The sequence below is a fragment of the Tursiops truncatus genome, chromosome 10 (genome assembly GCF_011762595.2).
Source record: "Tursiops truncatus isolate mTurTru1 chromosome 10, mTurTru1.mat.Y, whole genome shotgun sequence".
Classification (NCBI taxonomy): Eukaryota; Metazoa; Chordata; class Mammalia; order Artiodactyla; family Delphinidae; genus Tursiops; species Tursiops truncatus.
Genome location: NC_047043.1, coordinates 88,568,041 through 88,592,522, shown reverse-complemented (window position 1 = coordinate 88,592,522; position 24,482 = coordinate 88,568,041). Strand labels below are relative to the sequence as shown.

The following is a 24,482-nucleotide window of genomic DNA, read 5'->3' as shown; positions in this document are numbered from 1 at the left end:
TTGAAGATTGACGGAGTCCACACGGACAAGACCCGAGGGGCTGAGAGGAACTGAGAAACTCCTCGCACAGACTCACCCGCGGCTCCAGCGCCCGGCGCAGAATCAGTCCTTTAAAAGGTGCCCAGACTCTATGTGAAAGAGACTCATTTGCTAATTTTAAGTGTGGGTTTGAAGGGCAGGAACCTGCTGGGATACTCCGCGGACCAGGCTGGTGGGCGCCATCTTCGCGCTCTTCCTCTGTGGTGCTGAAGCCCGCGGGCACCATCTTTATTTTTCTTTTTCCTTTCCTTTTTCTTTTCTTCCTTACCCAGGGGTTGCCTCCTTGTGCTCTGCTATGCCGCGCAAAGTGTGCCAGAATCTCCTGGAAGGCAGCTTCTCCACACATCCGGGGCCCAGCTTTTTTAGCTGCTGCCGAGGACACGCCCCTTGAATCTCAGGCTCCAGAGATGGGGGTGGGGTCAGGGGGGGTTGTTTTCCTGAGTCCCATGCAGCTGTGGCATAACCAACCACGGAAGGCGCAATTCTCCACAGGCTGCCCCCGCCAGGGCTCAGTGCACACAGCTGACTAAAATGTGCTCCCATCTTTCTGAGGAAGGCCTCTTTGCCTGTGAGGAGTTCCCGCCTGAGGGGAGCTCAGGTCTGATGCGAGCGGAGGCTGCGGACGCCCTTCAGGGCGCTGTGCCGCCATCTTGGCGGCCCCTCTGCCCGCATAGTTCGCCCGTGTGCCGCGCACGGGAACTTCCACGCTCCTTTGGAGCCCTCGTATTTGCCGCTACCGCACAGGGGGCACCTCCAAACAGCCTGGCTCTGGCGGCTTCTGCGCGTGGCCCCACAGGACTGCGTATGTGCGCTTCTTTAAGAGCTGCCGTCTGAGGCTGGGCTTCCAGTCAGCCGAGTCAGTACGGGCTGAGACCCCTCTCTTCAGGACGCTGACAGGGCTGGGCAGAGCCTCACCCACTGGGAGCCGCGAAAAATAAAATAGGCTGCTGGACGGTCACAAAGCCTGAGAGACAACCGAGAGCCGGGGCAGGGCTGCAGGATAAAGTCCATCTACACGAGGCCTCTCCTTCCAGACCAGCAAGGTGGCTGCTTCACTTAATGCACGGAAACCGGCACCGAGAGTCGAGGAACATGAAGAAACAGAGGAATATGTTCCAAGTGAAAGAACAAGATAAAACCTCAGGGGGGAAAATTAATGAAACAGATAATTGACCTGATAAAAAGTTCAAAACTAACGTATATTCTCAGATGAGAAGGCAGAGGCTGAGTCAAAAAGTGAAGATTCACTGTCTTCCGTAGCACTGACAGTTTTATCCGAAATATTGAAGGTATGTTTTTCAAAACTTTTTTTCTTCTGTCGTGGTCTTATTCACAAGTGGCAAAATATCACTGTATTTGGTTGCCATATGTAAATAAAAACAGGATAACTGGGTGGAAGAGTACATCATTAATGCAGAATCTGGAAGTTTCTTAATGTTATGAGAGTTCAAGGAAACAACTAAACTAAGCTTAGAGTTCTTTAAATGACAACAGATGCCTAAGAATTTCAACTCCTCTAATCGTAACTGTTTGTTGACTTCTGTCTATACAACTCCAACTGGTATTTGCAAAGCATTCAGTTCAGTAGGTCAAAGAAACTTGAAGTTTCCTTTTTCGTCTTGAACATAAATTGCTAAAGAGGTCTGAAGAGGCGCTGATTTACATTATCACCATAGTAACTACAGTTGGTATTTTTACATTTAGGTTTGTAGATGTATTGCCTACAATAAATTTAAAACCAAAATATTTTTAATAGAAATAAAATATCTATGCATAAAATCTCTAGAGTTTGTTGCCTGGTTTGAAGTTTATGGAACAGGGCTAGAAAGAATGAACAGGTTTTATCTGACCTACCTTCTAGCAATCCTGCTAAAATCCAAAAACATGGATTTTAAGTCAATAATTCTGAAAATAATACAAATAGTTAGTTGTTCCCAGAGGAGAGAAATACGTGGTTGACCTAAAATCTAGAGCATCATTCAGGTTAGTTTGGCCCTTTTCCAGCTGTCAGAGGTGATAATGCAATTGGCACCCACCAGTCAATGTGTTCTTACACCTGGTTCATCCCTAGTTTAAATGAAGTTGTAGTTTCTTCTAGTATCTGGTTTATATCAGAAAACAATTTTTCTGGTAATTCCTATATCTGCTGGTTTTTCAGAGTAATATAAAAATATTTTCTTCAGTATATACAATAAATTAAAATTTAAATCGCATAAAAATAGGCAATAATTTGGCTGCACATTCCCATCATTAATGTGGTCACAGATAAGAAAATAGCTCCTAAGAGCATTTGAGAAGGGACTCCCAAATTTCCTACTTCTAAACAGTGTCAAGCCTGGTATGTAGCAGAATTAAAGGTGCCACCTTTGATCTGTGTCTCCTGACAAGTTTTATCAGCCCACTTAGATGATAAAATATTTAGAACTCCCTAGTTGCTAAGTAAGTTTCTAACTGCACAATAGTTGCTTTAAAGAAATGTACACTGACGCATAGTGATTACATTTTTTACTAAATGAAAACTATGAAAGCACTTTCATTTTGTCTCTATGCCTTAGGTCTCCTGAACTCTTCCCTGTTCAAGTGAAGGCTTGACCTTTTCCACACAGTACTGAACTAAATTAATGCCTTATAACATGCTAATTATGTCTTGCGGAGACTCTCAATTATTCCCTTTTAAAAAAACTTTTTTGTGTTCTGTCATTAGAAGAACTATAACTCACATTTTATGATATAGAAAGACAGCTAAAAGACAATGTTCGGGCCTTAGGTACTGAGATTCAATTGTGTGTCAAAGTTCTAGAAACTTCTTGATTTCTGGTGGCATATAATAAGAAAAAAAAGAACCAAACAGACATAGGAACTATAGTCAACTGAAGGGCCTATGAAAGAAATAGATTTTTTAAAGTGTTAACTGAAATGCTATTTGCAAATTGTTTTTATTTGATGATCTCAAGTAAAAGGTTAACAAGAAAGGAAGAAAATGGGGAGGGAAGCTATGTGGAGGCAACTCTTGAAAATCTGTCATATTTGTTTCTGGGGTTTTTTTTTTTGTTTTTTTTTTTTTTTACATCCCCCTTGCTTTTGTGCCAGGCATCTTCCGTATCCTGGGCCCAATACTCTAAAATGAAAAACAGAAGATATATAGACACCAAAGAAATTCTTGTCAATAACAAGACAATAATTACATTAAATCTGAAGTTTTTCATGTCACGATGGCATGGATGCAGTTGACATTTTATTAACAAAGTGCAGAATTTTCTTGATAAAAATATGTAAGTGGAATGTCAGTGTGGTAACATTTTTGACTGAGGTAAACAACAGTAAAGTGGAATTTGAGAAACGGATAAGAAAAGCTATGGTAAATGTCACATCCCTAGATCACCCCGTATACTCTTTAATGTACATGTTCTTTTTTTGCCAATGTTTAATTATAATGATATCGTACAAGGTGGTTGAAGGGAATATTTTCATAGTGGCTTTGACAGTTCCTCAGCCAGCAGAGAACTTTGTGGTGCTTGAATTTTGCAAAATTAATCATTCAACACAAGTAGCATAGGGTCTCTTGGGATAAAAACAAGGTCTTTATTTTATAATTCAAGGTAGATCTTAATAAGAAATGTTATTTTTGTACTGTTTATGATAATTATGTTTATGATTCTAGATGCATACAAGAATATTTTGTTCTATGGGACAGTACATTAAGGATGTTTTTGTTCTGTATTAATCTATTTTAAAAATCTATTTTAAGCATAATACAAAATGTCTATGTAAGAATCATATCAAGTCAACCTATGGTTATAAATACTCATAAGTAATTCCACAGATCATTCAAAAACTCTTTTCCAAAGGCATTGTGCTATTATTTGAGAGGATGAATTCATTGTCCAAAGCTATATTTAAACATGAGGTTTTCTACCCCAGTACATATCAATCAATTCTAGTGAGGTTAGGGAAAAGGCAAGTCTGAGATTAAATATTTTTAAAGGATAATCTAATTATGGGCAATAAAGAGTTGGATGTTCTTATGTATCCTGAGTGTACGGAGAAACAATATGATCAAGAAAAGTGGAAGGAGCTTTTTCTTCTTACATGCAGTGTCTCAGGTGTTACGGAGAAAACAGCACAGTCTGTAAAATCATGTTTTGTTAAAAACGGTATTGCACAGTGAAATCCTGGGTGATACATCTATGAGGAATCTTGGAGATCACCCAGTCTAAATCTTCCATTAAAAATAACAAGCTTTTATTGCTAATTATCATTAGAGATGATAATTGGCATATTTAAGATGAGAAAATTAGAACTCAAATCTCCTGGCTCTAATTGCAAAACACTTTCCATTTTACCATACTCCCTGTTTTGATTTAAATTTAAAACAAGCATTTGAGTCAAGTGATGGAAACATAGACAGGGCTGAAGATATTTCCCCCTGTTTTAATACCTTCCCTTTGACACCTCCAGCTGAAATCCAGTTGACATATACTGAGTGCTCTGTAAATTTCCAGGATTATGTCATTATCACAATTTATTATTTACCAGTCAACTTCCCCTGTATGGTAGGGCTACTCCAGTTTCTAAACTAATCATAGTTGGACAGAAAGCTTTAGCACCTCCCAAAAGTAAGGATGATAATTATACCCTATGAGCTTCTACCTTGATTCCCTGTCTAGCACTATAGTAATACTCTGTAAACATTACAGCTCTCTCTTTGAAATCACTCTACCCCAGTCCACAAACTTGTTGCTTTTTATTTTAGCATTGCATTTGAACAATTTAATAGCCTTTTATTTTCATGGATGCTTGTCTTACTAATGCAATGCATTAAGCAGTTCTTTCTTCTCCCCTCAAGCCCCTCAAATCACAGGATTGACTTGTTGAATTAGAAATGCTTCATTTCCCCTGTGACTTGCAAAGTAGCTTCCCTGATGACATTTGGTAAACAAAATGAGTAAATCGACATTTTGGTGGTGTTCTTGAATTTCATTCATTCTGGAATTAGCAAAACAAATCACTGTTTTGGAATATATTGTAAATAACGTATATCTATAGATGGGGGAGCGGTGGCAGGGGGTGGCTGGCATTAAAGTACAATATGACATCAACAATCCTAAGAAATACTGACCCAAAGAAGTCTGTTGAAGAGAGAGTTCAGTTCTAACTAATGACTGAAATCACTATCCAAGGTGTCTTTAAAAACTGAACTTAAGTTCTCCTTTATCAGAGAAATAAAAAGTGGTTTAATTAGGGACAAAGCCCACTTATCTGAAATCTTACTTGTATTAAGTGTTACTAGTTCCAAGTAGAAATAGGACATAGTCTGAATTCACAAATATCGTAGTGAGCTCCCTATGTTTTTCACCTTCTTCAATGAAGGAACTCATCCCTATCCAACAAAGTAGAAACCACAGTTTGTTCTTCAAAAACAGTTAGGTACCAATTTATGTCTAGAGACAGGAGAGCATAGGGGTTTAGAAAAATGTGGTCTCTGGAATTAGACCTCCTGTGCATGTCTCCTGAGTCTAATTCATTCTGTCTTTATCTTGGGCAAAATAGCTCAACTTCTCTGGGGCTTCCACTTTGGGTTGTTGATAGAATTAAAAGAAACAATGAATGTAAATTTCTTAGAACAGTGCCTGGCCACTGGAAAGCATTCAGTCATTAATAGCTATTGTTATTCTAGAATTGAAATCATGTAATTTTTTTTTTTTTTTTAACAAAGAGCAAGTCAGAAGTAATAGGCAAAGCACAGTTATAATGCTTTGAGGGCTTTGTATCCTCATGTTGCAAATTCTAGGATATAATTTACTGCAACTTCAGTTTTTACTAGAAGATCAAAAGTTACTAGTCTTTAGCAGCTATTAACTGAATATGGCTCACAGAACATACCTTGCCCACTGTTTGTTCTCTTAAATAAAGTTTTATTGGAGCTCAGTGACACCCATTCATTAACGTATGATCTGTGGCTGCTTTTGCTCTGCAGTAGCAGAGTTGAATGGTTTCATTAGAGACAGTCTTGTCCATAAAGCATAAAATATTTATTATCTGTCCCTTTACAGAAAGAGTTTGCTTAACCCTAGTTATAGCAGTAGTTAGATATAGTTTTGGAAGATAAGTGAGTTCTAAGAATAGGTTTTGCTGGGAAGAACTTCTGCGAATTTAATGCTAAAAAAAGACAGATTTATGTTGAAAATGGTTCATAAAAAGTAAATCATCCAAGAGTCCACACTTCATTGAAGCATAATTTACATACCATAACATTCACCATTTTAAGCATATGATTCAATAATATATTCCCACAATTATATATGGAGTTGCACAACCATTGGCACAAATCCAGTTTTCAAGCATTTTCATTACTCTGAAAAATTCCCTGTACCTGTCTGCTTTCAATCCCTACTCTCACTCACAGCCTCAAGCAACTATTTATCTCCTTTCCATCTCTATAAATTTGCCTTTTAGGGACATTTCCTATAAATGGAATCATATATATCATGTTTACATCGGGCTTATTTCACTTAGGATACTGTTTTTAAGGTCCACTCATGTAGACACAGGATCAGTTTTTGTTCCTTTTGATTGCTAAACAGTGTTTCATCATATGGGTGTACGATGTTTTGTTTCTTCACCAGTGATGGACACATGGGTTGTTTTCAGTTTGGGGCTTTTATTAAGAATGCTGCTGCTGTGAACATTCACTATGAAGTCCTTATGTTAACAACGTATATTTTCATTTATCTTTTGTAGATTCCTAGGAGTGGAATTACTTATCATCTGGTAAGTTTATGCTTAAATTCTTAAGAAATTACCGAACTGTTTTCCAAAGTGGTCATACCGTGTTACATTCTCACAAGTGGATGTGGTTCCAGTTTTTCGCATCCCCACCAACAGTTATTTTCTTTCTATTTTAACCATCCTAGTAGATGTAAAATAGTATCTCGTTTTAATTTGCATTTTCTAATAACAACGAATAGTGTTTCGTATGCTTCAGAGCTGCTTATGTGTTATCTTTGGTGAAATGTGTATTCAAATCCTTTGCTCATTTTTAACTGGATTTTTTGGTCTTTTTATTATAGAATTGTTAGAGTTCTATAAATTCTAGATACAAATCTTTTATCAGATATCTAGTCTTAACTTTAACAACTCATTACTTCAAATCAGAGGCAGACCAAAGTAGTATTAATCCTCTGATAAGTTGTAATGCCTTGTAGTAAATAAAGTGTAGACTTTGGAGTCAGGCGGTCCTGGGTTCACGTTTTATCCCTGCTGTTACCAGCTGTATAGACCCTGACTGGGTTGAGGCTCAAAGTTTTAATTTTCTTCTCTTTAAAGTGGAATTTATATTACAAACTTCATGTGAGAAATGAATGAGTGAGTTCAGATCAGCAACTTTCTCTGAAGTGAAGTGAATACGTAAAACCCAATTCCTGCCCTCTGATAGTTATATTCTCTTTGGGAGAGAGGTGTTTAAATAGAGAATGTCATTCTGTGATAGCTGCTATTTTAAGGTATTGACAGGGTCCGGCTGATACTGGGCAGCAAGAAATTTGACTGAGTGAGGCAGAATGGTCAGGAAATCCTTTTTGGAGGATCTGATACTAGGAAGTGTTAGACACAAGATAGAAGTAGGCCACGAGGAGTGAGCATTCAAGGCTGGAACCAGTGTAGTTTTAAAAATATTCCCTTTGTGTTTGATTACTGAGTAAATCTTTTAGAAAAGATTTATAGGTGAATTTTCTTAGAGAATATTTGTTTTCCATCTACTGACAAAAAAGTGTTATTCATGTTGATGCCATCACGGCAAAGGAGAGCTAAATTCATGAGGCTTGTTGGTCAGTTGCAATAAGACTCCTGAAATATCTGATAATAAGGTTCAGAATCATTTCTAAAGGACTTAAAAATACATGCTGGAAGTGTTAGGTTGTAACTATGTATAAAAAAGAATCCAGAGTAATCCAGTTCCCACTTTTTTCTATTTCATTGCAATGATATCGTGCTACCAAAAAAAATCAGCAAGGAAGGGAAAAAGTGTTACTTTTGTCTAGTTGAAAGCGGGGAGACTATGTAAGGTATATTGACTTTTTTCATGCCACCTGACAACCACCAAACATTATTAATGAAGCTCAGAACAGTCTAGTTGTGCATGAGTTTTGTATTAAATTGATAGCAGAATGAAAGTGTGATATTTAAGATGCTGAGGGATATGCCTGATGTCATTCAATGCCCTTTGCTTATTCCGTACATTTATTAGGAGCCTGCCAGCAAAAGGACTTGTATGTATAGGAATGTTCATGACAGCTTATTTACAGTAATTACAAATTAGAATAAATACATATGTCTAGCAATAGGATAATGTATTAAAAATTATGTTACACTGACATAATAGAATGGTACACAACAGTAAACAGGAGCAGTACATTGATACATACAACTGACATGGGTGAATCTCAGAAATGCTATGTTGATTGAAAGCAACAGACACAAACAAGTACAGGCTATGTGGTTCCATTTACATTACATCCAAAAACAGGTAAAATAATCTTTACTGGTGGAAGTCACCTAGGAGAGATGGCTACAGAGGGCTAGAGAAGAAGAAGAGGATTGACTGAGAACCAAACTAGAGAACTTTCTGGAATGATAGACATTTTCTGTATCTTGTTTGAGCTGGTATATACAACTGTCAAAACTCATCACACTGTACACTTACTATGCTTGTAATTTACTGAGTATAATTTATATCTCAAAATTAAAATAACTATAATTAATATCTTTTAGCTTATACATTTCATCCTGGTGTACTATGCTCTTCTCTCACAATTGAGACCATATGGTATGAATCATTTACTATATGCTGATTGTTTGAATATAAGAGTGGTGCAAACTTTTAAATCTGAAAAAGATGTCATATGGTCATGGGCTGGTAGCGCTCTCCCTTAAGGAGAAGTTTCCACACAGCTGAAGAGAGAGATGAAGCTTAGCTATAGGGTAGTTTCCTATACTGAAGCTCAAAGACTGTGTGTGTGTATGTGTCTGTGTGCGTGATGGGGGGGATTTTACACAAAAGATAAAAGTGTGTTTGTTTTACTGACTCACTTGAAAATTGCAAACATCACGCCTCTTCACCAGAAAATAATTCAGCATTTATCTTTCCCAAAAGAAGGACATTGTCGTACATAACCACAATATTATTGTCACATCCAAGAAATTTAACATTCATAAAATATTATCTGCAATTTACATGTAAGGCTAGCTAATCAACAAAACAATAAATCAAGCCCCGATGTGTAGCAGTTGTTAATTTGATGATGTAAAAACTTCCATTATGGATGATTTTAAGCTATCATCATGATGTCACTGAACATAGAGCTGGGAAGGGATGTGCAATAACCCTCCAATACTTAGCATTCCCATCATACAGACATAATAGATAAAAATAACCTCAAGAGCATAGATTATAGCAAATTGAATTAATTAGTAGTGTATGGGTTGATCTTTGCAACCCTGTAAATATTTTGTTTCTCAAAAACTTTACACCCATTGGTTTTAGTATTCAAAAGTGTTCTTGACCTGAATCAGTTATTACTACACCTATGTCAGGATTGGTTAGTGTGAGCCCTTCAGGCTTGCTACTTTGTCCTTTTCTTTTCTTTTTTTCTCCTCTCTTCTCTTCTCTTCTCTTTTTAGATAATCAAAAATCACATCGTTTTTTGCTGCTGTTTATCGTGCCTTTTTAATCTCTTCACCTGAGAACAGTTCTGTTTCAGTTTTCTTTCCTTTTTCCATTAGGTTGATGTTTTCAAAATCTAGGCTAGTTGTCTTGTAGTCTAACAGTTTGCATTTGTCTGATTGTTTTCTCAAGATTAGATTCAGTGTAAAGACATAGATGCTTTCACGTAGGTATTGTTGATTACTTTCTATTGTATCACCGCAGAGGTACCTACTGTTAGTTTGTTCTGTTGTTAGTGATGCTAAATTTGACCATTTGAATACATTGGGGTCTGCTGGATCAATGCATCGTAAAAGTATTATTTCTCTTATAAATGTAGGAGAATAGTTAGGAAGTATGAATTTTGAATGTTTATCTTTTACTATAATACATTTAATCATAAGTTAATATAGTTTAATATTTAATAATGGTTAGGTTTGACCACTGGCTCACAAGATTCCTGATAATTAACAACTGGCTCTCATGAGATGGTGTGAACTGTCTCTAGCACACTACTGTGCCTATCTCAATATAGTCCCAAATAGATAAACTATCAAATTATATGCTAAAATTCTATATATATATGAGAGAGACAAAATCAATAATTATAGTTCAGTAGTTATAATAGTGAATCCCGCTTGGAACCTGATATGATCAAATAGAAATATGCACAGATACAAAGTACAAATAACATGATTAATTGTGTCATCTAGTCTGTGTGTATCACTCTTGGTTGGTAGATTATATAGACAGAAAGACACAGAGAGAGATCATTGTGTACAACAGAGAAAACTTAACTATGTTTCGAACACCCATGGCCCATTCACAGAAAAGTCAGGCATTTGCTAGACAACAAAGAAAGCCTTGATGAATTCCAAAGACTCAAAATAAAACAAAACAACAACAAAAGCTGCTCCACTACTGATAATCGTTCTTTTACCACACTGCAGTAAAATTAGAGACAAATAACAAAATAAGATAAAATTAGATATAAATTTAAAAAAAATAATTACTGGGGTAAGAGAGAAAACACAAACTATTTCAGGCTGAATGACAGTGAAGACACAGAGTAGAGAAATGACAGATGCAATTCATTTAGTACTTGTCACTGACAAAAATAACTCTGAATACACTAAAGAAAAAACCCTGAAACTTGATTTTCAGTTATGAAATGCATTAAACTTGTATTTTTTTATCTTAAATTGTTTTTTTAATGTACCCTTTTTATTTTTTTACCTTTTTAACATCTTTATTGGAGTATAATTGCTTTACAATGGTGTTAGTTTCTGCTTTATAACAGAGTGAATCAGCGATACATATACATGCATTCCAATATCTCCTCCCCCTTACATCTCCCTCCCACCCTCCCATCCCACCCTTCTAGGTGGACACAAAGCACCATGCTAATCCCCCTGTGCGGCTGCTTCCCACTAGCTATCTGTTTTACATTTGGTACTGTATATATGTCATTGCTACTCTCTCACTTCATCCCAGCTTCCCCTTCCCCACCCTGTGCCCTCAAGTCCGTTCTCTATGTCTGCGTCTTTATTCTTGCCCTGCCACTAGGTTCATCAGTACAGCTTTTTAAAATTCCATATATATGCATTAGTGTACGGTATTTGTTTTTCACTTTCTGACTTACTTCACTCCATATGACAGACTCTGGGTCTATCCACCTCACTACAAATAATTCAATATCATTTCTTTTATGGCTGAGTAATATTCCATCGTATATATGTGCCGTGTTTTCTTTATCCATTCCTCTGTCAATGGACACTTAGGTTGCTTCCATGTCCTGGCTATTGTCAATAGAGCTGCAATGAACATTGTGGTAGATAACTCTTATCGAATTATGGTTTTCTCAGGGTATATGTCCAGTAGTGGGATTGCTGGGTCGTATAGTAGTTCTATTTTTAGTTTTTTGAGGAACCTTCATACTATTCTCCATAGTGGCTGTATGATTTTACATTCCCACCAACAGTGCAAGAGGGTTCCCTTTTCTCCACACCCTCTCCAGCATTTATTGTTTCTAGATTTTTGATGATGGCCACTTTGACTGGTGTGAGGTGATACCTCACTGTAGTTTCGATTTGCATTTCTCTCATGATTAGTGATGTTGAGCATCCTTTCATGTGTTTGTTGGCAATCTGTATATCTTCTTTGGAGAAATGTCAGTTTAGGTCTTCTGCCCATGTTTGGATTGGGTTGTTTGTTTCTTTGATATTGAGCTGCATGAGCTGCATGTATATTTTGGAGATTAATCCTTTGTCAGTTGCTTCATTTGCAAATATTTTCTCCCATTCTGAGGGTTGTCTTTTGGTCTTGTTTATGTTTTCCTTTGCTGTGCAAAAGCTTTTAAGTTTCATTAGGTCCCATTTGTTTATTTATTTTTTTATTATTTCCATTTCTCTAGGAGGTGGGTCAAAAAGAATCTTACTGTAATTTATGTAATAGAGTGTTCTGCCCATGTTTTCCTCTAAGAGTTTTATAGTGTCTGGCCTTTCATTTAGGTCTTTAATCCATTTTGAGTTTATTTTTGTGTATGGTGTTAGGGAGTGGTCTAATTTCATTCTTTTACATGCAGCTGTCCAGTTTTCCCAGCACCACTTATTGAAGAGGCTGTCTTTTCTCCATTGTATACTCTTGCCTCCTTTATCAAAGATAAGGTGACAATAGACTTTCTCTCCTGTTCCATTGATCAGTATTTCTGTTTTTGTTCCAGTACCATACTGTCTTGATTACTGTAACTTTGTAGTGTAGTCTGAAGTCAGGGTGCCTGATTCATCCAGCTTCGTTTTTCATTCTCAAATTGCTTTGGCTATTCGGGGTCTTTGGTGTTTCCATACAAATTGTGATTTTTTTTGTTCTAGTTCTGTGAAGAATGCCATTGGTAGTTTGATAGGGATTGCATTGAATTTGTAAGTTGCTTTGGGTAGTATAGTCATTTTCACAATGTTGATTCTTCCAATACAAGAACATGGTATATCTCTCCATCTGTTTGTATCATTCTTAATTTCTTTCAACAGCATCTTATAGTTTTCTGCATACAGGATTTTTGTCTCCTTAGGTAGGTTTATCCTAGGTATTTTATTCTTTTTGTTGCAGTGGTAAATGGGAGTGTTTCCTTAATTTCTCTTTCAGACTTTTCATCATTAGTGTATAGGAATGCAAGAGATTTCTGTGCATTAATTTTGTATCCTGCTTCTTTACCAAATTCGTTAATGAGCTCTAGTAGTTTTCTGGTAGCATCTTTAGGATTCTCTATGTATACTATTATGTCATCTGCAGACAGTGACAGTTTTACTTCTTCTTTTCCGATTTGGATTCCTTTTATTTCTTTTTCTTCTCTGTTTGCTGTGGCTAAAACTTCCAAAACTATGTTGAATAACAGTGGTGAGAGTGGGCAACCTTGTCTTGTTCCTGATCTTAGTGGAAATGGTTTCTGTTTTATACCATTGAGAACGATGTTGGCTGTGGGTTTGTCATAAATGGCCTTATTATGTTGAGGTAAGTTATTGATATTTATGTTCCTATTACCATTTTATAAATTGTTTTGGGTTTTTTATTGTAAGTCTTTTCCTTCTCTTGTGTTTCCTGCCTAGGGAAGCTCCTTTAGCATTTGTTGTAGAGCTTGTTTGGTGGTGCTGAATTCTCTTGCTTTTGCTTGTCTGTAAAGCTTTTAGTTTCTCCGTCAAATCTGAATGATATCCTTGCTATGTAGAGTAATCTTGGTTGTAGTTTTTTTTCCCTTTCATCACTTTAAATATGTCCTGCCACACCCTTCTGACTTGCAGAGTTTCTGCTGAAAGATCAGCTGTTAACCTTATGGGGACTCCGTTGTATGTTAATTGTTGCTTTTCCCTTGCTGCTTTTAATATTTTTCTTTGTATTTACTTTTTGGTAGTTTGATTAATATGTGTCTTGGCATGTTTCTCCTTGGATTTATCCTGTATGGGACTCTCTGTGCTTCCTGGTCTTGATTGACTATTTCCTTTCCCATATTAGGGAAGTTTTCAATTATAATCTCTTCAAATATTTTCTCAGTCCCTTTTTTCTTCTCTTATTCTTCTCAAACCCCTGTAATTTGAATGTTGGTGCATTAAATGTTGTCCCAGAGGTCTCTGAGATTGTCCTCAATTCTTTTCATTGTTTTTCTTTATTCTGCTCTGTGGTAGTTATTTCCACTATTTTATCTTCCAGATCACTTATCCGTTCTTCTGCCTCAGTTGCTCTGCTATGATTCCTTCTGGAGAATTTTTAATTTCGTTTATTTTGGTGTTCATCATTGTTTGTTTGCTCTTTAGTTCTTCCAGGTCCTTGTTAAACGTTTCTTGTATTTTCTCCATTGTATTTCCAAGAGTTTGGATCATCTTTACTATCATTACTCTGCATTCTGTTTCAGTTAGACTGCCTGTTTCCTCTTCATTTGTTAGGTCTGGTGGGTTTATACCTTGCTCCTTCATCTACTGTGTATTTCTCTGTCTTCTCATTTTGCTTAACTTACTGTGTTTGGGGTCTCCATTTCATAGGATGCAGGTTTGTAGTTCCCATTGTTTTGGTGTCTGCTCCCAGTGGGTAAGGTTCGTTCGGTGGGTTGTGTAGGCTTCCTGGTGGAGGGGACTGGTGCCTGTGTTCTGGTGGCTGAGTCTGGGTCTTGTCTTTCTGGTGGGCAGGACTATGTCCGGTGCTGTGTTTTGTCTGTGAACTTATTATGATTTTAGGCAATCTCTCTGGTAATGCATGGGTTTGTGTTCCTGTCTTGCTAGTTGTTTGGCCTATGGTGTCCAGCACTGTAGCTTGCTGATTGTTGAGTGGAGCTGGGTCTTAGCATTGAGATGGTGTTTTCTGGGAGTTGTTTCGCCGTTTGATATTACGTGGGGCTGGAGGTCCCTGGTGGAGTGATGTCCTCAACTAGGCTCTCCTACCTGAGAGATTCAGGCTGGACACCCAGCCAGAGCACCAAGACCCTGTCAGCCACATGGCTCAGAAGAAAAGAGAGAAAAATAAGTAAGTAAGTAAATAAATAAATAAATAAAATTTAGAAGTTCTTAAAATGGAAAAAAAATATTAAAAATGAGAAAATAAAAAGTAATTTAAAAAAAGAGGGATGGAAAGAAGAAAGCAACCAACCCAAAAAACAAATCCACCAATGATTACAAGAGCTAAAAACTATTCTAAGCAAACAAACAAACAAAAAAAACCAGACAAACAGAACCCTAGGACAAATAGCAAGAAAAAAAGCTATACAGACAAAACCACATAAAGAAACATACACATACACACTCACATAAAGAGAAAAAGGAAAAAAAAAGCATATATATAAATAAAATAAAAAACGAAAGAGAGCAACCAAATCAATAAACAAATCTACCAGTGTTAATAAGTTCTAAATAATAAACTAATAGAAACATAAAACTAGAAAGAAATTAGATGCAGAAGGCAAACCAGAAGTCTGCAGTTGCTCCCAAAGTCCACTGCCTCAATTTTGGGATGATTCATTGTCTATTCAGGTGTTCCACAGATGCAGGGTGCATCAAGTTCATTGTGGAGATTTAATCCGCTGCTCCTGAGGCTGCACGGAGAAATTTCCCTTTCTCTTCTTTGTTCGCACAGCTCCCGGGGTTCAGCTTTGGATTTGGACCCGCCTCTGCGTGTAGGTCACCTGAGGGTGTTTGTTCCCTACCCAGAGAGGTCGGGGTTAAAGTAGCAGCTGATTAGGGAGCTCTGGCTCACTCAGGCCGGGGGGAGGGAGGGGTACAGAATGCGGTGCGAGCCTGTGGCGGCAGAGGCCAGTGTGACGTTGCAGCAGCCTGAGGTGTACCATGCCTTCTCCCGGGGAAGTTGTCCCTGGATCCCGGGACCCTGGCAGTGACTGGCTGCACAGGCTCCCGGGAGGGGAGGTGTGGATAGTGACCTGTGCTTGCACACAGGCTTCTTGGTGGCTGTAGCAGCAGCCTTAGCATTGCATGCCCGTCTCTGTGGTCTGCGCTGATAGCTGCGGCTCACACCCATGTCTGGAGCTCATTTAGGCCGTGCTCTGAATCCCCTCTCCTCGTGCATCCCAAAACAATTGTCTCTTGACTCTTAGGCAGTTCAAGGCTTTTTCCCCAGACCTCTTCCTGGCTAACTGTGGTGCACTAGCCCCCTTCAGGCTGTGTTCACGCAGCCAACCCCAGTCCTCTCCCTGGGATCTGACCTCTGAAGCCTGAGCCTCAGCTCCCAGGCCCCACCCACTGCGGCAGGTGAGCAGACAAGCCTCAGGCTGTTGAGTGCTGGTCGGCATTGATCCTCTGTGAGGGAATCTCTCCACTTTGCGCTCCTCACCCCTGTTGCTGTGCTCTCCTCTGTGGCTCCGAATCTTCCCCCCTGCCCACTCCTGTCTCCACCAGTGAAGGGGCTTCCTAGTGTATGGAAAGTTTTCCTCCTTTACAGCTCCCTCCCAGAGGTGCAGGTCCCATCCCTATTCTTTTGTCTCTGTTTTTCGTTTTTTCTTTTGCCCTACCCAGGTATGTGGGGATTTTCTTGCCTCTTGGGAAGTCTGAGTTCTTCTGCTGGTGTTCCGTAGGTGTTCTGTAGGATTTGTTCCACATGTAGGTATAGTTTTGATGTATTTGTTGGGAGGAAGGTTATCTCCATGTCTTACTCCTCCGCCATCTTGAAGGCGCCCCTTGCATTAAACTTTTAAATTAAAACTGAGAGAGAAAACAACAGGGAAGGAAACAAACAAAACAAATATCAAAAAAGCTAATATTAAAGTTATATAAAATATTAAAAAATCAGTAAATGCAAAAATTAATACCATAGCTTGAAATGACAAAAAGCAAAAGAGATGATTATGAATACTGTATTATAGACAGACCTTGGACATGACTCATCAAGGGAAAAGAAAAAGCAGATGTGAATATTTTGCAGAGTGCAGAAAGGAAAGAAAACCAGTATATATTAAAATTTTAAATATTTGATTAGTTAGTTACACCAATAAATTTTAACACCTAGAATACATTGATAACCTTCTAGAAAACTGTGAATTACCAGATTTAACCACCAAATAAATAGAATGTTGAACAAATAAAAACCTATAAAAGACACTGAAGTGGGCTTCTCTGGTGGTGCAGTGGTTAAGAATCCATCTGCCAATGCAGGGGGCACAGATTCAAGTCCTGGTCCTGGAAGATCCAACATTCCATGGAGCAGCTAAGCCCGTTCGCCACAACTACCAAGCCTGCGTTCTAGAGCCTGCGAGCCACAACTATTGCGCCTGCGCGCCTAGAGCCCAAGCTCCACAAGAGAAGCCACTACAATGAGAAGCCTGCACACTGCAATGAAGAGTAGCCCTGCTCACCGCAACTAGAGAAAGCCCGTGCACAGCAATGGAGACCCAAAGCAGCCAAAAATAAAAATAAATAAATAAATAAAGACACTGAAGTGATGGTCTAAAATTTCCCGCTTGAAAAATCATCACCCTCAGGTGGCTTCAGAAGTGAGTTCTACCAAAATTTCAGAGTCTATCTTATATGAGTTTTTCCAGAATTTACAGGAAAATGGTACATTTATAAATTCATTTTATGAAGTCACATAGTTCTAATGCCAAACTGAGATAAGGATAATCTAAAATAACTGAATTAAAAGCCAATTGCATATAGACATAGGTTTTAAAAAATTAAATACAGTAGTGGCCAACATATGTCCCTATGTCATTGACTTAGTTTACAGCACTGATATTTCTTTTCAGTCCTGCCTCTGATGGTGTTCTAAGTCATCTAGTATGTTTTGGTTTCCTTGCAAGTGTTTCTTTTTACATTCATCATCCTTTCATCTCATGAAGTAATATTTTCATATCAATCTGTTATCTTCTTTTGGTTTTCTGCTTCTGTATTAGAAAGCATGTCTTTTCACGCATATTAAAGTTATCAGGCCATACTTAAAATTTTTCTTTCCTTTTTGCTATATTAACTCCTAATAGTTCACTCACAAAAGTTGCATTCATCATGTGGAGAACTGGCTCATGAAAAAAGAATGTAAAATAGTGGTTGGATTTGTTCCAAGAGATCCTTCGTGTTAAGCGTAATATAAAAAGAAGGCTTACAGAATATAGCTTTATCTTTGGAAAGCATGTATTTCAATATTAACTGTATGCCTATGATTATTACTACTAAGATTTAACAAAAAACCCCTACAAGTTTTAGAGTGCTTGTTATGTTCCAGAAATGGCCTTGTTTTCTATTCATATTGTCCATGAGAAAAGTAGAACTTAGTCAAACAAGGATCTTGCTCAAGATCAGCCAATTAGTTAGTGGCAGAGCCAAAATTTAGATTCATCCTAACTCTCCTAACACCATACATAACCTTTACTGTTAAATACTGGGCTCTAAAGTATTATTGGATATTACAAGGTACCTATTCTCTACATATTATAAAATAATCAACATAAATTCATATTTCTAACATCACTTCATCTATTTTATAAATGCGTATTTTCTCATTTTTGCCAGAAGTCTCTGACAGTTTTGAAAATGGAATCTAAGACTATAACATTATTCCCCTTAGGTTAAAAATGTGTAAACCTTTGGGACAGTGATTCATGCATAAGAATGCATAATAAAGTAATAAGGATGGTTATTTTAAAAATAGATTATGCTACACAGATATTCATTTAAATATTGTATCTAAAGGCAAAAACATGATACGTACTAAATGTCTTAAAAATTGGAATTAATGAAATAAAATATTGGAATACCATCAATGGAATAGTATGAAAGCATTTTTTAAAAGCACTGACAATGTAGAACACAGTTAGCAACATGAAAAGGTGTTGATAAACAAGCGAGTTACTTTTTGGTGTTTAAAAATATTTTCACTGAATTTTACACTTCTAAAGGGTAACTTTTATGGTATGTGAATTAATTTTTTTGTTAAAAATATTCATTCTTCTTTGGCACAAATTAAAACAAGGGGTCAATTGGTGAAAGGATTTCTTTTCTATACCTGCATGACAAATATATCCTTCTCTTCACTTGTAAAATTTAAAATAAACAGTATCGACACAATTTCCCATGTATTTCTGTGTGCAGAACATATCCTATCCATGAAATAATGAAGTATACTAAGTATTAAACAATGGCTACCTTTTGTATCTTCACCCATGAATGATTTTCATTTTTATATTTCTACTTAAACAAACCTTCTGATTTTTCCATGTTGAGCATTGTCTTGATTATTAAATATAAAATATAATTTAAAAAATTTTATTCTTTTTTAAAAAATTTATTTATCTTTGGCTGTGTTGGGTCTTTGTTGCTGTGTGCAGACTTTCTTTAGTTGTGGCGAGTGGGGACTGTTTGTTGCGGTGTGCAGGCTTCTCATTGAGGTGGCTTCCCTTGTTGCGAAGTATGGACTCTAGGCACACTTGCTTCAGTAATTGTGGCACGCGGGCTCAGTAGTTGTGGCCCGTGGGCTCTAGAGCACAGGCTCGGTAATTGTGGAGAATGGGCTTAGTTGCTCTGAGGCATGTGGGATCTTTCCGGACCAGGGCTTGAACCCGTGTCCCCTGCATTGGCAGGCGGATTCTTATGCACTGCACCCAGGGACATCCAAAAAATTTTTATTCTTTACATGACTGCTAATCCTTCTCTGTAGAGTGCTAGTTTAGAGTCAGAGTTCTCAACTATGGTTATTGTTTGTCTATTTTAAACACAGATTTCTTCTGCTTTGCATGAAACAATTGGGCAGTATCTGTCCATTGTATTAGTGGACTCTTAATTGGCTGGTTGGTTGAGGCTCTGCTAAGCATGGTGAGTGGAGGTCGGCAGTGTAAGAGTAGCTGGTATGGGAAGGGCCAAGCATGGATTATAGTGGATGGTGACAATGCATTTTCAAAATTGCCACCTAGAGGTGCACTGTTTGACTTTTCCTTAACATTGAATAAATTAAAACAAGGGATCACTCGGGTGAATTATTTCTTATTCCTGCTTGAAATTAATCAAATATACCTTCCTCCTCACCTATAAAACGGGAATTAAAAGACATCAACCCAGGACTTATGTGAGGATTTTATCAGATAATATATATTTGAGAGACACATCTATAATTTCTTGGCATATAGAATAGAAATAGAAAATAAAAATTATGTAAATCTGAAAAGATATTCTTAAATATTTTTCTGTTATAAACCTGGCTAGTCCCTAATGAAGTAAACATCCCTCAAACCTCAGTCAGAAATGATTTCTGTGTTTATATATTGAAATGGTTATCTTTTGCCCTGATTTGAAGTGAGTGTTAGGATTATCTTTCTGGAGGTAAACTTCTTAGCTATGTGGCCCTATAAAGTTGGCCACTGCTTTCCGGGTTGCCTGAACTAACTCGCATTCCCAAGCAATTACTAAATCAGAATCTGTAGGGAAGATTCTTTCCTTACCTCAGGAAAATTTGGGGAACACCTTGTTCAGGGATTAAAAAGATCAGCCCTGGAACCAGAGGAACAGACTGAATGAGACTTTCTGTTGCACCCCTTTGATCCAGTTTTTTAATCTTTCTGGGTTTTAGTTTCTTCATCTCTAAAATGAATACTCAAAAGAAGCTGGATGATTGGGTAATTATGGGGATGGAATTAATATACATAAAGTCCTTAAGACAGTACCTGGAAAAACTCTTTTCAATCAGTCCTTGCTACTTCTGTTGTTGTTACTATTACTTTTTCAGTGTTAAAGGAAGATTATTGCACCATTTTCTCTCCCCCAGTAAGTGTTCAGTATGAAGTGTGGCATAATAATGATGGCAGTTAAAGTTACCCCATCTGTAGAAATCCTTTTATTTAAAACACCCCATGAAATATGTCCAAATATTTGACTCTCCTCCACAAATTAACTCTTTTATGCTTATATCTTTAGAAGTTCCTACAATTAATGTTTGCTAGTGGCTGGTCCTCAAATTATATTTTAAGAAGGCTTTATTGTATCCAACTTCATCTGCAGACTCATTTAAAATTCACAAAGCCTTGCATTATCACACATCAAATGTCACAGTCTGCCAGTTAATCTTATTGAAAGGTTAGTTATGTGTAGCACCTGCAAAGGTGTCTGAACTGAAGATTCCCAGGATTTGATGCTAAAATGGGGATGAAGGTAAAATTAAATTGAGGATTGGAAAGGCAGCTGTGTATTAACTAACTTTTGGCTATCTCAATGTCTTAAAACTTCCAGCATAGTTTTCATTGGTTATTGATGACAACAACAACATACACAACAAATATCAACCTTCTCTTTCTGAAAACAAGGTAGTTTTCAGTTTTGCTTCTCTCTGTATAATACCATAATAAGGTAGAAAAAAATTTTAATAGCATATTAGGTTTTTATTCATCCTCTAAACTAAGAACTTTTTTTAGGATGTCAAATTCCACAAATTCTCAATTAAATATGTGTAAGTTACCTTCATTGTGCAGAAAATTTAAATATTAGTCTAGTCCCACTAAGCAGCAGTTCTGTGATCAGTTTTTGCAAGGATGTGTGCTCTGGGAATGTGATCTTTAATATTTAACTCAATCCAAATATAATTATAAAGGACAAACTTCTGGGAAAAGGAAAGAAAAATGCAGCTCCATTTGGATTACATACTTTTTGATTATTTCATAGACACAGATGTCTAGAAGGACAAGAGAGGTAACATAAATGAGTGTTATGGGTCAGCTCAGGTGTGCGTGTCCCGTTTGATGGGGCCGAAAGCCCCCTCTGCCACTTCAATTCATGGCCAACTCTGAGAAGAAACAGAGGGTTATAGAGAGGAATGTCAAGGTGTTCTTGTTCAATTGCACCAAGGTAAAGAGTTTATTTGGTGGGGGGTGTTTTCCTTCCATACCAATGCTCCTCCCAACCCCACCAGACCCATGAGTCTAAAGCCCACCATAGCAAGTCTCCTGGGCCATTTGAGTAAGGAGGTTGCCTAATATTTAGCTGTTGGTAGACTTTGTAAAGACAGTATGGGGGCAGCATTTCTACTAAAATATCAAAATTCAAGCTGCTGTTACAGGTATTCTCTTCTCAGAAACCAGGGTGAGTGTGGTTAACATAGCTCCTCTCTTGGGGGCAATGTGTAGAATCCATTAAAATCATGATGGATGGGTTTTTGTAGCAAGGCTCAGGTCCTGCTGTCATCTCTGACACCAGCTGTGAAATCAGTTGCTCTCTTGAGCAAAAATTGGGTGGTTTCAACTCAGTTTTTCTGAATCCAAGGAGGTTTTAAAAGCATCCTCTTCATGTTCCTTCTTCTTGTACTTTGTTCAACAAGAAATATTTTTTTTCTATCTGCTTTTCAGTGTAGTGGTTATGGGTAACCTTTGTGTCCTGCTATATTAGAGTTTTCCAATTTGGACAAAAAGTGTGGGAGGCTGAGGGACAGAGAGTATGTAAGTGTTGAGGAAGCCATGGATTTGCGCTACTCAGATCTCTTTGAAGAGAACTTGCTGCGGGGAGCAGCTGACTGAGAGTCTCAAGCTGCCAATCCAGAGAACTTGGAAGCCTCACGTACCAAGGGTTGCCTCCCCGCAGTGACAAAGGAGGGTGGGCTTCTAGTGCCGGTTGGATTCCTGCTCAGTGAAGGATTCTGCTAACAGGCAGCTTGCTTAAGGATGCCCCATTGTTCTGGCAGAAAATTTTTCAGACCCAAGCTGTGGTCTGAGGCTCTTCCTACCCAATCCTTCCTCCACGTTCTCCTTTCATAGGTTTCAGACCTGCTTTGTGGTCTGAAGATTTTGCCTCCTCCTATGCTTTCTCCCTTTCTCCATCACAGGTGTTTCTTCCACTAAATCTCTTCAGTGAGGCATCTGCTTCTCACAGTGCATATGTGACTTACATATATGTATGATATATGTGGAGGGTTGTGTGTATATATATGTATGTGTGTTTGTGTGTCCTTTCTGTTACAATGTGTATTTCTATAATGTAAACTAGATCACATACAATTCACATATAGCAGAAAAATACTAATAAAATGTGGAAGTTGCATTAGTCTGTGCTTGATTTTCCCAACATGCCAATATTTTGAAGCCGTCTGGGACATGCTTTCCCAGAATTAAAAGAGAAACCTTCAGGAAGTAGGAAATACTACATAAGTGCTTTCTATTAGTGCAAATACTAGCTGGTTTAGTGGCTTTAAGAACTGCTAAGCTTTCCATAATGTCTCTGCCAAAACTGCAAATGCAAATGAATCTGCAGAGATATTTCCTGTTTGTTTAGAAAAAACTGAGGTGGAAGTCCACACTGTGACATTTTTAATTTTGATAAAACTGGTCTCAATTGGGAGTATATCCCTCTAAGTAAGTTTATCTTGGGGGAAGAGGCATGAACCTTGGAAAAAAACTGATGGATTTTCACCTTAGGTGTCAAGGCCAGTTGAGATTTAACTCTGATAATATTTATATTAAGATTATTATTGCTTTTATTAGTACTTTGGCTACAAAGTTACATAGGTTTTAGTGCTCTGCCTTCAGTTATTTTCTAAAAGTATACAGTTATTTTAGTATGTGATTTTGTAGAACACAAGTTTTCTCTCATTATAGAAGAAACTCCAGTGTATATCAATATAGATATATATTCGTTCATTCTTTTCAGAGAGCCAGGGTTTGGCAAATTAACTGCTTTTGTGCAAAGATTGTCCTCAAAATGAGCTTGAAAGTCCTCTTTTGGAGCTCAGAAGCTAAACACTGAATCTTTCTTTTTCATTTGTGCTCTAACCATCCTCTCTTTCCACTTAGGCAGTGGATAATCCAGAACGAATTCAGAGAAGACCCATATTAAAAATGCAAAGAAGAAGCAAATGCATGTTTGAAATTATGTCTTCATGTGGGCTTGTTGCTGGTGCTGACTAGTCACCTTCTAAGTGAGTCACTGTGCACTTACCCACCCTGAAGCACTCAGGATTCAAATTCATGCACCAGAAGAAGGGAATAATATTCATAAGTTGTGGACCTTCAGGATCACTTGGTAAGTTGAAAAAACTGAACACCAATGGTTTGCTATTTTAAGCACATAACAGGAGGGAAAAAATAGCTTAGGAAGGTGAGAATGTATTTTATCAAATGCTACTTACTACTGTTTGCACAGACGTGAAGTATTTTTCTCCTACAGCCACTTAAATGATGATCTTTTGCTAGGAAATTTTCATTCCTATTACCTAAGAGAAATACCAAAGCATAAATATATTTTCAGGTTTGCAGAAAAAATTAAATCTCAGTTATGGATTCCTTTGTCCTCAAATAAATTGTATGTCTTCTCTGGGAGGGAAGTTTGAGATGTAACTTCATAAAAGTAAAATCCAGGAGTGAAGAATAGCTTTTCCTCTACTCTAATGATGGGAAGAGTAGTAAGGGGCATATATCATGACAGGTGATTTGGAAAAACTATAAGAAAGCCTTTCCAGATAAGGCAGTTCTAAAATACTGCAGTGTTGAAAAGGATTACCAGGGGAGTTCCCTGGTGGCACGGTGATTAAGAGTCCACTTGTCAATGCAGGGGACACGGGTTCGATCCCTGGTCTGGGAAGATCCCACATGCTACAGAGCAACTAAGCCTGTGTGCCACAACTACTGAGCCTGTGCTCTAGAGCCTGTGAGCCACAACTACTGAGCCCATGTACCACAACTACTGAAGCCTGTACCCCTAGAGCCTGTGCTCCGCAACAAGAGAAGCCACTGCAATGAGAAGCCCACACAGCACAACAAAGAGTAGCCCCTGCTTGCCATAACTAGGGAAAG

The 24,482-nt window shown here is 37.8% G+C and overlaps 1 long non-coding RNA gene across 1 annotated transcript; it reads left to right on the top strand.

Annotated features, from left to right (window-relative positions):
- Nucleotides 1–1,249: 1,249 nt before the first annotated feature.
- LOC141279659 (uncharacterized) lies at nucleotides 1,250–23,542 on the top strand. Its single transcript, XR_012334243.1, has 3 exons — nucleotides 1,250–1,328; nucleotides 6,781–6,810; nucleotides 23,484–23,542. It is a non-coding gene; the product is annotated as an uncharacterized lncRNA (long non-coding RNA).
- Nucleotides 23,543–24,482: the final 940 nt, after the last annotated feature.